Source organism: Schistocerca piceifrons, chromosome 3 (assembly GCF_021461385.2).
Source record: "Schistocerca piceifrons isolate TAMUIC-IGC-003096 chromosome 3, iqSchPice1.1, whole genome shotgun sequence".
Lineage (NCBI taxonomy): Eukaryota > Metazoa > Arthropoda > Insecta > Orthoptera > Acrididae > Schistocerca > Schistocerca piceifrons.
In genome coordinates this window covers 862,628,581-862,642,400 of record NC_060140.1, presented here as the reverse complement: position 1 = coordinate 862,642,400, position 13,820 = coordinate 862,628,581, and the positions used below count along the sequence as shown (strand labels likewise).

Sequence of the window (13,820 nt, the reverse complement as noted above, 5' to 3'; positions counted from 1 at the left end):
CCTCGGGCAGTGCTGCGTTCCGTTGAAAAAACTGCGGCAGCAGTTTAATCTAGCAAGTAGGGAAAGCACGTGTAGCAACACAACAGATTCTTGAGAAAGCGCGAACTGTCTATCTCTAATATGAGAGACTTACCAAGTTTCCTGTAACGTTACTTGCAACGTGCCTCGGTAGCGCAGTAGGTAGCGCGTAAGTCTCATAGTCTTAAGGTCGTGAGTTCGATCCTCACCCGGGGCATTTAATTTGCTGTACATCATGGCTGAATTAACGGCGTTGCTGTTGCTAGGGAACGAACTTAATTGTCGTTCGTTATCCATAAGGAGTCTACGCCTCAGCGTCAATACGTTTATTTCCAATTATGACAACGTACAACTTTGATCTTTCTCCTCCCTTGTTAGGAGTAAAATAATGAATAGTCAATTTCGGGCTGTGCGCCATGCCAGTCTGTAGGCGCAAATATGCTCGCAAACGGAGAACTGCACTGAGTCCAGATTCAGCACGAAATACGAGAGGAGACGGAGAAAACCTCACGCTTATCGAGCAAATCCGGTGTGGTCTAGTGGCTAGGATACCTGGCTTTCACCCAGTAGGCCCGGGTTCCATTCCCGGTACTGGAACGGAAGTGTTTGCGCACACAACGCTCCATGTTTTGGCCTTCGAACTGTCGTTTGTCGCCCACCTTCCGAAGCTTCGACCGAACGTAATCGGGGAAAACAGGCACATGATGCAATTACTGTCGGCACCGGAATAAAGGGAGAAGAGGCACTGGTCCGTGGTTGGGCTGCTACCAGCGTCAGTGGGAAGTCGGTGAAGTCGCCAGTTGCGCCAGAAGCCAGAAATTACCGTAGTACGCCTACACACGCGTTCCAGTTATTTACATTGCTTGCAGCTGCTCCATCCACAACGAGCGTGAGCCCGGATAGCTCAGTCGGTAGAGCATTAGGCTTTTAACCTAAGGGTCCAGGGTTCAAGTCCCTGTCCGGGCGAAGATTTTAACGTTTCCGTAATGGCTCGTCTCGTAGCGATGGTAGCCCTGCCGTAATCAGTGCACGGAGTTCGTTTCCTGTCAACATTCTGCGCAGACCGGTTGGATTTTTCACGATTCCAGGGAAGCTTGGGTTACGAGCAGTCGTGGCCGAGTGGTTAAGGCGTCTGACTAGAAATCAGATTCCCTCTGGGAGCGTAGGTTCGAGTCCTACCGACTGCGTCGGATTTTTCTTTTTTTTGTTTAAGAACAACGAGCAGAAAATTTCGCAGATTGCCTGTCGATTTGGTACCTCTCCACACCTCGCCTCTCACAGCCGTTTATAGTGCCTGTCCTCTTGATAAGGGCGAATTCCAAGCGTCAGCTTTCGCGTCAGCCGAGCAAAGTCGGGACAAGTCGGGACATACTACAGGATGGTCTGCGTGGAGCTACGACGAAAAAAACCTTCATTTAACAGCACCCGGCTCACATACTCATACGAAAAAAACTAGCGCCATTTGCGGTGGCCGGGAATCGAACCCGGATCAACTGCTTGGAAGGCAACTATGCTCACCATTACACCACCACCGCACAGCCGCTGCTCGCAACGCCCCGCTGTGTCGGCTTCCTGCCCGCCAGCAGCGGCCCACGGTGATAGTAGCTGCAGGCGCTTTTCGAGGTAGGAGGGTGCATCCACACGCATTCGGGTAGCGCCTCCACGCACGCTGCGTCTTTGGGCAAGACTAGTCGCCGCGGCCGCAAGGTTACTCACACGATAGAGATGAGCATTCGTTTTAAGGCAGTGTAGTGGAGCACTCCGCGTGTGTAGCACTTTTTTCGGTTGTATCCGACGTCGCTGGGTGGCAATCCCACTTTCCCCTGCAGAAAAGTGCTCGGGAAGCACGGGCAGCTTGACGAGCATCGCTGGTTCAATGGCATGTGCCTCAGTAGTGCAGTAGGCAGCGCGTAAGTCTCATAATCTTAAGGCTTGCCGGCAACATAGCTCAGCGTGTTCGGTCTGAGAGTTATCTGCCCTCTGTAATAAAAGACCGAGTCAACGATGAACTTGAACGGGCGCCATCGGACGTCCGCCCCCAACAAATGCAACGAAAGAAATGAGAAGAAAGAAAAAAAATTGGTGAATGCTCGCTTAGCATGCGGACGGCCCGGGTTCGATTCCCGGCCGATGCATCGTTCTGCTGTTCTCGCTATAATGCTGCCGCGCCGATTCCTCGCCTGAGCTGCGTCAGCCTCAGGAATGTATAGCAGGATTCGCTGTGAGAGGAACCATACACGCAGCACGCAATAGACCGTACTTGAACGGTCGTATGCTATTTCTGAACTCTGACGTCGGCCTGTCCCAACAGGCCGCTGTGTTCAGGTGCCGCAAGGGCGATGTACTGTAACCTCGGGCAGTGCTGCGTTCCGTTGAAAAAACTGCGGCAGCAGTTTAATCTAGCAAGTAGGGAAAGCACGTGTAGCAACACAACAGATTCTTGAGAAAGCGCGAACTGTCTATCTCTAATATGAGAGACTTACCAAGTTTCCTGTAACGTTACTTGCAACGTGCCTCGGTAGCGCAGTAGGTAGCGCGTAAGTCTCATAGTCTTAAGGTCGTGAGTTCGATCCTCACCCGGGGCATTTAATTTGCTGTACATCATGGCTGAATTAACGGCGTTGCTGTTGCTAGGGAACGAACTTAATTGTCGTTCGTTATCCATAAGGAGTCTACGCCTCAGCGTCAATACGTTTATTTCCAATTATGACAACGTACAACTTTGATCTTTCTCCTCCCTTGTTAGGAGTAAAATAATGAATAGTCAATTTCGGGCTGTGCGCCATGCCAGTCTGTAGGCGCAAATATGCTCGCAAACGGAGAACTGCACTGAGTCCAGATTCAGCACGAAATACGAGAGGAGACGGAGAAAACCTCACGCTTATTGAGCAAATCCGGTGTGGTCTAGTGGCTAGGATACCTGGCTTTCACCCAGGAGGCCCGGGTTCCATTCCCGGTACTGGAACGGAAGTTTTTGCGCACACAACGCTCCATGTTTTGGCCTTCGAACTGTCGTTTGTCGCCCACCTTCCGAAGCTTCGACCGAACGTAATCGGGGAAAACAGGCACATGATGCAATTACTGTCGGCACCGGAATAAAGGGAGAAGAGGCACTGGTCCGTGGTTGGGCTGCTACCAGCGTCAGTGGGAAGTCGGTGAAGTCGCCAGTTGCGCCAGAAGCCAGAAATTACCGTAGTACGCCTACACACGCGTTCCAGTTATTTACATTGCTTGCAGCCGCTCCATCCACAACGAGCGTGAGCCCGGATAGCTCAGTCGGTAGAGCATTAGGCTTTTAACCTAAGGGTCCAGGGTTCAAGTCCCTGTCCGGGCGAAGATTTTAACGTTTCCGTAATGGCTCGTCTCGTAGCGATGGTAGCCCTGCCGTAATCAGTGCACGGAGTTCGTTTCCTGTCAACATTCTGCGCAGACCGGTTGGATTTTTCACGATTCCAGGGAAGCTTGGGTTACGAGCAGTCGTGGCCGAGTGGTTAAGGCGTCTGACTAGAAATCAGATTCCCTCTGGGAGCGTAGGTTCGAGTCCTACCGACTGCGTCGGATTTTTCTTTTTTTTGTTTAAGAACAACGAGCAGAAAATTTCGCAGATTGCCTGTCGATTTGGTACCTCTCCACACCTCGCCTCTCACAGCCGTTTATAGTGCCTGTCCTTTTGATAAGGGCGAATTCCAAGCGTCAGCTTTCGCGTCAGCCGAGCAAAGTCGGGACAAGTCGGGACATACTACAGGATGGTCTGCGTGGAGCTACGACGAAAACAACCTTCATTTAACAGCACCCGGCTCACATACTCATACGAAAAAAACTAGCGCCATTTGCGGTGGCCGGGAATCGAACCCGGATCAACTGCTTGGAAGGCAACTATGCTCACCATTACACCACCACCGCACAGCCGCTGCTCGCAACGCCCCGCTGTGTCGGCTTCCTGCCCGCCAGCAGCGGCCCACGGTGATAGTAGCTGCAGGCGCTTTTCGAGGTAGGAGGGTGCATCCACACGCATTCGGGTAGCGCCTCCACGCACGCTGCGTCTTTGGGCAAGACTAGTCGCCGCGGCCGCAAGGTTACTCACACGATAGAGATGAGCATTCGTTTTAAGGCAGTGTAGTGGAGCACTCCGCGTGTGTAGCACTTTTTTCGGTTGTATCCGACGTCGCTGGGTGGCAATCCCACTTTCCCCTGCAGAAAAGTGCTCGGGAAGCACGGGCAGCTTGACGAGCATCGCTGGTTCAATGGCATGTGCCTCAGTAGTGCAGTAGGCAGCGCGTAAGTCTCATAATCTTAAGGCTTGCCGGCAACATAGCTCAGCGTGTTCGGTCTGAGAGTTATCTGCCCTCTGTAATAAAAGACCGAGTCAACGATGAACTTGAACGGGCGCCATCGGACGTCCGCCCCCAACAAATGCAACGAAAGAAATGAGAAGAAAAAAAAAAATTGGTGAATGCTCGCTTAGCATGCGGACGGCCCGGGTTCGATTCCCGGCCGATGCATCGTTCTGCTGTTCTCGCTATAATGCTGCCGCGCCGATTCCTCGCCTGAGCTGCGTCAGCCTCAGGAATGTATAGCAGGATTCGCTGTGAGAGGAACCATACACGCAGCACGCAATAGACCGTACTTGAACGGTCGTATGCTATTTCTGAACTCTGACGTCGGCCTGTCCCAACAGGCAGCTGTGTTCAGGTGCCGCAAGGGCGATGTACTGTAACCTCGGGCAGTGCTGCGTTCCGTTGAAAAAACTGCGGCAGCAGTTTAATCTAGCAAGTAGGGAAAGCACGTGTAGCAACACAACAGATTCTTGAGAAAGCGCGAACTGTCTATCTCTAATATGAGAGACTTACCAAGTTTCCTGTAACGTTACTTGCAACGTGCCTCGGTAGCGCAGTAGGTAGCGCGTAAGTCTCATAGTCTTAAGGTCGTGAGTTCGATCCTCACCCGGGGCATTTAATTTGCTGTACATCATGGCTGAATTAACGGCGTTGCTGTTGCTAGGGAACGAACTTAATTGTCGTTCGTTATCCATAAGGAGTCTACGCCTCAGCGTCAATACGTTTATTTCCAATTATGACAACGTACAACTTTGATCTTTCTCCTCCCTTGTTAGGAGTAAAATAATGAATAGTCAATTTCGGGCTGTGCGCCATGCCAGTCTGTAGGCGCAAATATGCTCGCAAACGGAGAACTGCACTGAGTCCAGATTCAGCACGAAATACGAGAGGAGACGGAGAAAACCTCACGCTTATCGAGCAAATCCGGTGTGGTCTAGTGGCTAGGATACCTGGCTTTCACCCAGGAGGCCCGGGTTCCATTCCCGGTACTGGAACGGAAGTGTTTGCGCACACAACGCTCCATGTTTTGGCCTTCGAACTGTCGTTTGTCGCCCACCTTCCGAAGCTTCGACCGAACGTAATCGGGGAAAACAGGCACATGATGCAATTACTGTCGGCACCGGAATAAAGGGAGAAGAGGCACTGGTCCGTGGTTGGGCTGCTACCAGCGTCAGTGGGAAGTCGGTGAAGTCGCCAGTTGCGCCAGAAGCCAGAAATTACCGTAGTACGCCTACACACGCGTTCCAGTTATTTACATTGCTTGCAGCCGCTCCATCCACAACGAGCGTGAGCCCGGATAGCTCAGTCGGTAGAGCATTAGGCTTTTAACCTAAGGGTCCAGGGTTCAAGTCCCTGTCCGGGCGAAGATTTTAACGTTTCCGTAATGGCTCGTCTCGTAGCGATGGTAGCCCTGCCGTAATCAGTGCACGGAGTTCGTTTCCTGTCAACATTCTGCGCAGACCGGTTGGATTTTTCACGATTCCAGGGAAGCTTGGGTTACGAGCAGTCGTGGCCGAGTGGTTAAGGCGTCTGACTAGAAATCAGATTCCCTCTGGGAGCGTAGGTTCGAGTCCTACCGACTGCGTCGGATTTTTCTTTTTTTTGTTTAAGAACAACGAGCAGAAAATTTCGCAGATTGCCTGTCGATTTGGTACCTCTCCACACCTCGCCTCTCACAGCCGTTTATAGTGCCTGTCCTTTTGATAAGGGCGAATTCCAAGCGTCAGCTTTCGCGTCAGCCGAGCAAAGTCGGGACAAGTCGGGACATACTACAGGATGGTCTGCGTGGAGCTACGACGAAAAAAACCTTCATTTAACAGCACCCGGCTCACATACTCATACGAAAAAAACTAGCGCCATTTGCGGTGGCCGGGAATCGAACCCGGATCAACTGCTTGGAAGGCAACTATGCTCACCATTACACCACCACCGCACAGCCGCTGCTCGCAACGCCCCGCTGTGTCGGCTTCCTGCCCGCCAGCAGCGGCCCACGGTGATAGTAGCTGCAGGCGCTTTTCGAGGTAGGAGGGTGCATCCACACGCATTCGGGTAGCGCCTCCACGCACGCTGCGTCTTTGGGCAAGACTAGTCGCCGCGGCCGCAAGGTTACTCACACGATAGAGATGAGCATTCGTTTTAAGGCAGTGTAGTGGAGCACTCCGCGTGTGTAGCACTTTTTTCGGTTGTATCCGACGTCGCTGGGTGGCAATCCCACTTTCCCCTGCAGAAAAGTGCTCGGGAAGCACGGGCAGCTTGACGAGCATCGCTGGTTCAATGGCATGTGCCTCAGTAGTGCAGTAGGCAGCGCGTAAGTCTCATAATCTTAAGGCTTGCCGGCACGATAGCTCAGCGTGTTCGGTCTGAGAGTTATCTGCCCTCTGTAATAAAAGACCGAGTCAACGATGAACTTGAACGGGCGCCATCGGACGTCCGCCCCCAACAAATGCAACGAAAGAAATGAGAAGAAAAAAAAAAAATTGGTGAATGCTCGCTTAGCATGCGGACGGCCCGGGTTCGATTCCCGGCCGATGCATCGTTCTGCTGTTCTCGCTATAATGCTGCCGCGCCGATTCCTCGCCTGAGCTGCGTCAGCCTCAGGAATGTATAGCAGGATTCGCTGTGAGAGGAACCATACACGCAGCACGCAATAGACCGTACTTGAACGGTCGTATGCTATTTCTGAACTCTGACGTCGGCCTGTCCCAACAGGCCGCTGTGTTCAGGTGCCGCAAGGGCGATGTACTGTAACCTCGGGCAGTGCTGCGTTCCGTTGAAAAAACTGCGGCAGCAGTTTAATCTAGCAAGTAGGGAAAGCACGTGTAGCAACACAACAGATTCTTGAGAAAGCGCGAACTGTCTATCTCTAATATGAGAGACTTACCAAGTTTCCTGTAACGTTACTTGCAACGTGCCTCGGTAGCGCAGTAGGTAGCGCGTAAGTCTCATAGTCTTAAGGTCGTGAGTTCGATCCTCACCCGGGGCATTTAATTTGCTGTACATCATGGCTGAATTAACGGCGTTGCTGTTGCTAGGGAACGAACTTAATTGTCGTTCGTTATCCATAAGGAGTCTACGCCTCAGCGTCAATACGTTTATTTCCAATTATGACAACGTACAACTTTGATCTTTCTCCTCCCTTGTTAGGAGTAAAATAATGAATAGTCAATTTCGGGCTGTGCGCCATGCCAGTCTGTAGGCGCAAATATGCTCGCAAACGGAGAACTGCACTGAGTCCAGATTCAGCACGAAATACGAGAGGAGACGGAGAAAACCTCACGCTTATTGAGCAAATCCGGTGTGGTCTAGTGGCTAGGATACCTGGCTTTCACCCAGGAGGCCCGGGTTCCATTCCCGGTACCGGAACGGAAGTTTTTGCGCACACAACGCTCCATGTTTTGGCCTTCGAACTGTCGTTTGTCGCCCACCTTCCGAAGCTTCGACCGAACGTAATCGGGGAAAACAGGCACATGATGCAATTACTGTCGGCACCGGAATAAAGGGAGAAGAGGCACTGGTCCGTGGTTGGGCTGCTACCAGCGTCAGTGGGAAGTCGGTGAAGTCGCCAGTTGCGCCAGAAGCCAGAAATTACCGTAGTACGCCTACACACGCGTTCCAGTTATTTACATTGCTTGCAGCCGCTCCATCCACAACGAGCGTGAGCCCGGATAGCTCAGTCGGTAGAGCATTAGGCTTTTAACCTAAGGGTCCAGGGTTCAAGTCCCTGTCCGGGCGAAGATTTTAACGTTTCCGTAATGGCTCGTCTCGTAGCGATGGTAGCCCTGCCGTAATCAGTGCACGGAGTTCGTTTCCTGTCAACATTCTGCGCAGACCGGTTGGATTTTTCACGATTCCAGGGAAGCTTGGGTTACGAGCAGTCGTGGCCGAGTGGTTAAGGCGTCTGACTAGAAATCAGATTCCCTCTGGGAGCGTAGGTTCGAGTCCTACCGACTGCGTCGGATTTTTCTTTTTTTTGTTTAAGAACAACGAGCAGAAAATTTCGCAGATTGCCTGTCGATTTGGTACCTCTCCACACCTCGCCTCTCACAGCCGTTTATAGTGCCTGTCCTTTTGATAAGGGCGAATTCCAAGCGTCAGCTTTCGCGTCAGCCGAGCAAAGTCGGGACAAGTCGGGACATACTACAGGATGGTCTGCGTGGAGCTACGACGAAAAAAACCTTCATTTAACAGCACCCGGCTCACATACTCATACGAAAAAAACTAGCGCCATTTGCGGTGGCCGGGAATCGAACCCGGATCAACTGCTTGGAAGGCAACTATGCTCACCATTACACCACCACCGCACAGCCGCTGCTCGCAACGCCCCGCTGTGTCGGCTTCCTGCCCGCCAGCAGCGGCCCACGGTGATAGTAGCTGCAGGCGCTTTTCGAGGTAGGAGGGTGCATCCACACGCATTCGGGTAGCGCCTCCACGCACGCTGCGTCTTTGGGCAAGACTAGTCGCCGCGGCCGCAAGGTTACTCACACGATAGAGATGAGCATTCGTTTTAAGGCAGTGTAGTGGAGCACTCCGCGTGTGTAGCACTTTTTTCGGTTGTATCCGACGTCGCTGGGTGGCAATCCCACTTTCCCCTGCAGAAAAGTGCTCGGGAAGCACGGGCAGCTTGACGAGCATCGCTGGTTCAATGGCATGTGCCTCAGTAGTGCAGTAGGCAGCGCGTAAGTCTCATAATCTTAAGGCTTGCCGGCACGATAGCTCAGCGTGTTCGGTCTGAGAGTTATCTGCCCTCTGTAATAAAAGACCGAGTCAACGATGAACTTGAACGGGCGCCATCGGACGTCCGCCCCCAACAAATGCAACGAAAGAAATGAGAAGAAAAAAAAAAAATTGGTGAATGCTCGCTTAGCATGCGGACGGCCCGGGTTCGATTCCCGGCCGATGCATCGTTCTGCTGTTCTCGCTATAATGCTGCCGCGCCGATTCCTCGCCTGAGCTGCGTCAGCCTCAGGAATGTATAGCAGGATTCGCTGTGAGAGGAACCATACACGCAGCACGCAATAGACCGTACTTGAACGGTCGTATGCTATTTCTGAACTCTGACGTCGGCCTGTCCCAACAGGCCGCTGTGTTCAGGTGCCGCAAGGGCGATGTACTGTAACCTCGGGCAGTGCTGCGTTCCGTTGAAAAAACTGCGGCAGCAGTTTAATCTAGCAAGTAGGGAAAGCACGTGTAGCAACACAACAGATTCTTGAGAAAGCGCGAACTGTCTATCTCTAATATGAGAGACTTACCAAGTTTCCTGTAACGTTACTTGCAACGTGCCTCGGTAGCGCAGTAGGTAGCGCGTAAGTCTCATAGTCTTAAGGTCGTGAGTTCGATCCTCACCCGGGGCATTTAATTTGCTGTACATCATGGCTGAATTAACGGCGTTGCTGTTGCTAGGGAACGAACTTAATTGTCGTTCGTTATCCATAAGGAGTCTACGCCTCAGCGTCAATACGTTTATTTCCAATTATGACAACGTACAACTTTGATCTTTCTCCTCCCTTGTTAGGAGTAAAATAATGAATAGTCAATTTCGGGCTGTGCGCCATGCCAGTCTGTAGGCGCAAATATGCTCGCAAACGGAGAACTGCACTGAGTCCAGATTCAGCACGAAATACGAGAGGAGACGGAGAAAACCTCACGCTTATCGAGCAAATCCGGTGTGGTCTAGTGGCTAGGATACCTGGCTTTCACCCAGGAGGCCCGGGTTCCATTCCCGGTACCGGAACGGAAGTTTTTGCGCACACAACGCTCCATGTTTTGGCCTTCGAACTGTCGTTTGTCGCCCACCTTCCGAAGCTTCGACCGAACGTAATCGGGGAAAACAGGCACATGATGCAATTACTGTCGGCACCGGAATAAAGGGAGAAGAGGCACTGGTCCGTGGTTGGGCTGCTACCAGCGTCAGTGGGAAGTCGGTGAAGTCGCCAGTTGCGCCAGAAGCCAGAAATTACCGTAGTACGCCTACACACGCGTTCCAGTTATTTACATTGCTTGCAGCCGCTCCATCCACAACGAGCGTGAGCCCGGATAGCTCAGTCGGTAGAGCATTAGGCTTTTAACCTAAGGGTCCAGGGTTCAAGTCCCTGTCCGGGCGAAGATTTTAACGTTTCCGTAATGGCTCGTCTCGTAGCGATGGTAGCCCTGCCGTAATCAGTGCACGGAGTTCGTTTCCTGTCAACATTCTGCGCAGACCGGTTGGATTTTTCACGATTCCAGGGAAACTTGGGTTACGAGCAGTCGTGGCCGAGTGGTTAAGGCGTCTGACTAGAAATCAGATTCCCTCTGGGAGCGTAGGTTCGAGTCCTACCGACTGCGTCGGATTTTTCTTTTTTTTGTTTAAGAACAACGAGCAGAAAATTTCGCAGATTGCCTGTCGTTTTGGTACCTCTCCACACCTCGCCTCTCACAGCCGTTTATAGTGCCTGTCCTTTTGATAAGGGCGAATTCCAAGCGTCAGCTTTCGCGTCAGCCGAGCAAAGTCGGGACAAGTCGGGACATACTACAGGATGGTCTGCGTGGAGCTACGACGAAAAAAACCTTCATTTAACAGCACCCGGCTCACATACTCATACGAAAAAAACTAGCGCCATTTGCGGTGGCCGGGAATCGAACCCGGATCAACTGCTTGGAAGGCAACTATGCTCACCATTACACCACCACCGCACAGCCGCTGCTCGCAACGCCCCGCTGTGTCGGCTTCCTGCCCGCCAGCAGCGGCCCACGGTGATAGTAGCTGCAGGCGCTTTTCGAGGTAGGAGGGTGCATCCACACGCATTCGGGTAGCGCCTCCACGCACGCTGCGTCTTTGGGCAAGACTAGTCGCCGCGGCCGCAAGGTTACTCACACGATAGAGATGAGCATTCGTTTTAAGGCAGTGTAGTGGAGCACTCCGCGTGTGTAGCACTTTTTTCGGTTGTATCCGACGTCGCTGGGTGGCAATCCCACTTTCCCCTGCAGAAAAGTGCTCGGGAAGCACGGGCAGCTTGACGAGCATCGCTGGTTCAATGGCATGTGCCTCAGTAGTGCAGTAGGCAGCGCGTAAGTCTCATAATCTTAAGGCTTGCCGGCACGATAGCTCAGCGTGTTCGGTCTGAGAGTTATCTGCCCTCTGTAATAAAAGACCGAGTCAACGATGAACTTGAACGGGCGCCATCGGACGTCCGCCCCCAACAAATGCAACGAAAGAAATGAGAAGAAAAAAAAAAAATTGGTGAATGCTCGCTTAGCATGCGGACGGCCCGGGTTCGATTCCCGGCCGATGCATCGTTCTGCTGTTCTCGCTATAATGCTGCCGCGCCGATTCCTCGCCTGAGCTGCGTCAGCCTCAGGAATGTATAGCAGGATTCGCTGTGAGAGGAACCATACACGCAGCACGCAATAGACCGTACTTGAACGGTCGTATGCTATTTCTGAACTCTGACGTCGGCCTGTCCCAACAGGCCGCTGTGTTCAGGTGCCGCAAGGGCGATGTACTGTAACCTCGGGCAGTGCTGCGTTCCGTTGAAAAAACTGCGGCAGCAGTTTAATCTAGCAAGTAGGGAAAGCACGTGTAGCAACACAACAGATTCTTGAGAAAGCGCGAACTGTCTATCTCTAATATGAGAGACTTACCAAGTTTCCTGTAACGTTACTTGCAACGTGCCTCGGTAGCGCAGTAGGTAGCGCGTAAGTCTCATAGTCTTAAGGTCGTGAGTTCGATCCTCACCCGGGGCATTTAATTTGCTGTACATCATGGCTGAATTAACGGCGTTGCTGTTGCTAGGGAACGAACTTAATTGTCGTTCGTTATCCATAAGGAGTCTACGCCTCAGCGTCAATACGTTTATTTCCAATTATGACAACGTACAACTTTGATCTTTCTCCTCCCTTGTTAGGAGTAAAATAATGAATAGTCAATTTCGGGCTGTGCGCCATGCCAGTCTGTAGGCGCAAATATGCTCGCAAACGGAGAACTGCACTGAGTCCAGATTCAGCACGAAATACGAGAGGAGACGGAGAAAACCTCACGCTTATCGAGCAAATCCGGTGTGGTCTAGTGGCTAGGATACCTGGCTTTCACCCAGGAGGCCCGGGTTCCATTCCCGGTACCGGAACGGAAGTTTTTGCGCACACAACGCTCCATGTTTTGGCCTTCGAACTGTCGTTTGTCGCCCACCTTCCGAAGCTTCGACCGAACGTAATCGGGGAAAACAGGCACATGATGCAATTACTGTCGGCACCGGAATAAAGGGAGAAGAGGCACTGGTCCGTGGTTGGGCTGCTACCAGCGTCAGTGGGAAGTCGGTGAAGTCGCCAGTTGCGCCAGAAGCCAGAAATTACCGTAGTACGCCTACACACGCGTTCCAGTTATTTACATTGCTTGCAGCCGCTCCATCCACAACGAGCGTGAGCCCGGATAGCTCAGTCGGTAGAGCATTAGGCTTTTAACCTAAGGGTCCAGGGTTCAAGTCCCTGTCCGGGCGAAGATTTTAACGTTTCCGTAATGGCTCGTCTCGTAGCGATGGTAGCCCTGCCGTAATCAGTGCACGGAGTTCGTTTCCTGTCAACATTCTGCGCAGACCGGTTGGATTTTTCACGATTCCAGGGAAACTTGGGTTACGAGCAGTCGTGGCCGAGTGGTTAAGGCGTCTGACTAGAAATCAGATTCCCTCTGGGAGCGTAGGTTCGAGTCCTACCGACTGCGTCGGATTTTTCTTTTTTTTGTTTAAGAACAACGAGCAGAAAATTTCGCAGATTGCCTGTCGTTTTGGTACCTCTCCACACCTCGCCTCTCACAGCCGTTTATAGTGCCTGTCCTTTTGATAAGGGCGAATTCCAAGCGTCAGCTTTCGCGTCAGCCGAGCAAAGTCGGGACAAGTCGGGACATACTACAGGATGGTCTGCGTGGAGCTACGACGAAAAAAACCTTCATTTAACAGCACCCGGCTCACATACTCATACGAAAAAAACTAGCGCCATTTGCGGTGGCCGGGAATCGAACCCGGATCAACTGCTTGGAAGGCAACTATGCTCACCATTACACCACCACCGCACAGCCGCTGCTCGCAACGCCCCGCTGTGTCGGCTTCCTGCCCGCCAGCAGCGGCCCACGGTGATAGTAGCTGCAGGCGCTTTTCGAGGTAGGAGGGTGCATCCACACGCATTCGGGTAGCGCCTCCACGCACGCTGCGTCTTTGGGCAAGACTAGTCGCCGCGGCCGCAAGGTTACTCACACGATAGAGATGAGCATTCGTTTTAAGGCAGTGTAGTGGAGCACTCCGCGTGTGTAGCACTTTTTTCGGTTGTATCCGACGTCGCTGGGTGGCAATCCCACTTTCCCCTGCAGAAAAGTGCTCGGGAAGCACGGGCAGCTTGACGAGCATCGCTGGTTCAATGGCATGTGCCTCAGTAGTGCAGTAGGCAGCGCGTAAGTCTCATAATCTTAAGGCTTGCCGGCACGATAGCTCAGCGTGTTCGGTC

The 13,820-nt window shown here is 52.3% G+C and overlaps 30 non-coding genes across 30 annotated transcripts; 24 read left to right on the top strand and 6 right to left on the bottom strand.

Annotated features, from left to right (window-relative positions):
* The first annotated feature begins 162 nt into the window (after window positions 1-162).
* Window positions 163-235, top strand: Trnam-cau. Its single transcript has one exon. It is a non-coding gene; the product is annotated as a tRNA-Met (tRNA).
* Window positions 236-543: 308 nt separating this feature from the next.
* On the top strand, window positions 544-615 carry Trnae-uuc. The gene has a single exon. It is a non-coding gene; the product is annotated as a tRNA-Glu (tRNA).
* Window positions 616-911: 296 nt separating this feature from the next.
* Trnak-uuu lies at window positions 912-984 on the top strand. Its single transcript has one exon. It is a non-coding gene; the product is annotated as a tRNA-Lys (tRNA).
* Window positions 985-1,123: 139 nt separating this feature from the next.
* On the top strand, window positions 1,124-1,205 carry Trnas-aga. Its single transcript has one exon. It is a non-coding gene; the product is annotated as a tRNA-Ser (tRNA).
* Window positions 1,206-1,481: 276 nt separating this feature from the next.
* Trnag-ucc lies at window positions 1,482-1,553 on the bottom strand. The gene has a single exon. It is a non-coding gene; the product is annotated as a tRNA-Gly (tRNA).
* Window positions 1,554-2,530: 977 nt separating this feature from the next.
* Window positions 2,531-2,603, top strand: Trnam-cau. The gene has a single exon. It is a non-coding gene; the product is annotated as a tRNA-Met (tRNA).
* Window positions 2,604-2,911: 308 nt separating this feature from the next.
* Trnae-uuc lies at window positions 2,912-2,983 on the top strand. Its single transcript has one exon. It is a non-coding gene; the product is annotated as a tRNA-Glu (tRNA).
* Window positions 2,984-3,279: 296 nt separating this feature from the next.
* On the top strand, window positions 3,280-3,352 carry Trnak-uuu. Its single transcript has one exon. It is a non-coding gene; the product is annotated as a tRNA-Lys (tRNA).
* Window positions 3,353-3,491: 139 nt separating this feature from the next.
* On the top strand, window positions 3,492-3,573 carry Trnas-aga. Its single transcript has one exon. It is a non-coding gene; the product is annotated as a tRNA-Ser (tRNA).
* A 276-nt stretch (window positions 3,574-3,849) lies between these two features.
* Trnag-ucc lies at window positions 3,850-3,921 on the bottom strand. Its single transcript has one exon. It is a non-coding gene; the product is annotated as a tRNA-Gly (tRNA).
* Window positions 3,922-4,897: 976 nt separating this feature from the next.
* Window positions 4,898-4,970, top strand: Trnam-cau. Its single transcript has one exon. It is a non-coding gene; the product is annotated as a tRNA-Met (tRNA).
* Window positions 4,971-5,278: 308 nt separating this feature from the next.
* Trnae-uuc lies at window positions 5,279-5,350 on the top strand. The gene has a single exon. It is a non-coding gene; the product is annotated as a tRNA-Glu (tRNA).
* A 296-nt stretch (window positions 5,351-5,646) lies between these two features.
* On the top strand, window positions 5,647-5,719 carry Trnak-uuu. The gene has a single exon. It is a non-coding gene; the product is annotated as a tRNA-Lys (tRNA).
* A 139-nt stretch (window positions 5,720-5,858) lies between these two features.
* Trnas-aga lies at window positions 5,859-5,940 on the top strand. The gene has a single exon. It is a non-coding gene; the product is annotated as a tRNA-Ser (tRNA).
* Window positions 5,941-6,216: 276 nt separating this feature from the next.
* Window positions 6,217-6,288, bottom strand: Trnag-ucc. Its single transcript has one exon. It is a non-coding gene; the product is annotated as a tRNA-Gly (tRNA).
* Window positions 6,289-7,265: 977 nt separating this feature from the next.
* Trnam-cau lies at window positions 7,266-7,338 on the top strand. The gene has a single exon. It is a non-coding gene; the product is annotated as a tRNA-Met (tRNA).
* Window positions 7,339-7,646: 308 nt separating this feature from the next.
* Window positions 7,647-7,718, top strand: Trnae-uuc. Its single transcript has one exon. It is a non-coding gene; the product is annotated as a tRNA-Glu (tRNA).
* Window positions 7,719-8,014: 296 nt separating this feature from the next.
* On the top strand, window positions 8,015-8,087 carry Trnak-uuu. The gene has a single exon. It is a non-coding gene; the product is annotated as a tRNA-Lys (tRNA).
* Window positions 8,088-8,226: 139 nt separating this feature from the next.
* On the top strand, window positions 8,227-8,308 carry Trnas-aga. The gene has a single exon. It is a non-coding gene; the product is annotated as a tRNA-Ser (tRNA).
* A 276-nt stretch (window positions 8,309-8,584) lies between these two features.
* On the bottom strand, window positions 8,585-8,656 carry Trnag-ucc. The gene has a single exon. It is a non-coding gene; the product is annotated as a tRNA-Gly (tRNA).
* A 977-nt stretch (window positions 8,657-9,633) lies between these two features.
* On the top strand, window positions 9,634-9,706 carry Trnam-cau. The gene has a single exon. It is a non-coding gene; the product is annotated as a tRNA-Met (tRNA).
* Window positions 9,707-10,014: 308 nt separating this feature from the next.
* Window positions 10,015-10,086, top strand: Trnae-uuc. The gene has a single exon. It is a non-coding gene; the product is annotated as a tRNA-Glu (tRNA).
* Window positions 10,087-10,382: 296 nt separating this feature from the next.
* On the top strand, window positions 10,383-10,455 carry Trnak-uuu. The gene has a single exon. It is a non-coding gene; the product is annotated as a tRNA-Lys (tRNA).
* A 139-nt stretch (window positions 10,456-10,594) lies between these two features.
* Trnas-aga lies at window positions 10,595-10,676 on the top strand. The gene has a single exon. It is a non-coding gene; the product is annotated as a tRNA-Ser (tRNA).
* Window positions 10,677-10,952: 276 nt separating this feature from the next.
* Window positions 10,953-11,024, bottom strand: Trnag-ucc. The gene has a single exon. It is a non-coding gene; the product is annotated as a tRNA-Gly (tRNA).
* Window positions 11,025-12,001: 977 nt separating this feature from the next.
* On the top strand, window positions 12,002-12,074 carry Trnam-cau. Its single transcript has one exon. It is a non-coding gene; the product is annotated as a tRNA-Met (tRNA).
* A 308-nt stretch (window positions 12,075-12,382) lies between these two features.
* Trnae-uuc lies at window positions 12,383-12,454 on the top strand. The gene has a single exon. It is a non-coding gene; the product is annotated as a tRNA-Glu (tRNA).
* Window positions 12,455-12,750: 296 nt separating this feature from the next.
* Window positions 12,751-12,823, top strand: Trnak-uuu. Its single transcript has one exon. It is a non-coding gene; the product is annotated as a tRNA-Lys (tRNA).
* Window positions 12,824-12,962: 139 nt separating this feature from the next.
* Window positions 12,963-13,044, top strand: Trnas-aga. Its single transcript has one exon. It is a non-coding gene; the product is annotated as a tRNA-Ser (tRNA).
* Window positions 13,045-13,320: 276 nt separating this feature from the next.
* On the bottom strand, window positions 13,321-13,392 carry Trnag-ucc. Its single transcript has one exon. It is a non-coding gene; the product is annotated as a tRNA-Gly (tRNA).
* Window positions 13,393-13,820: the final 428 nt, after the last annotated feature.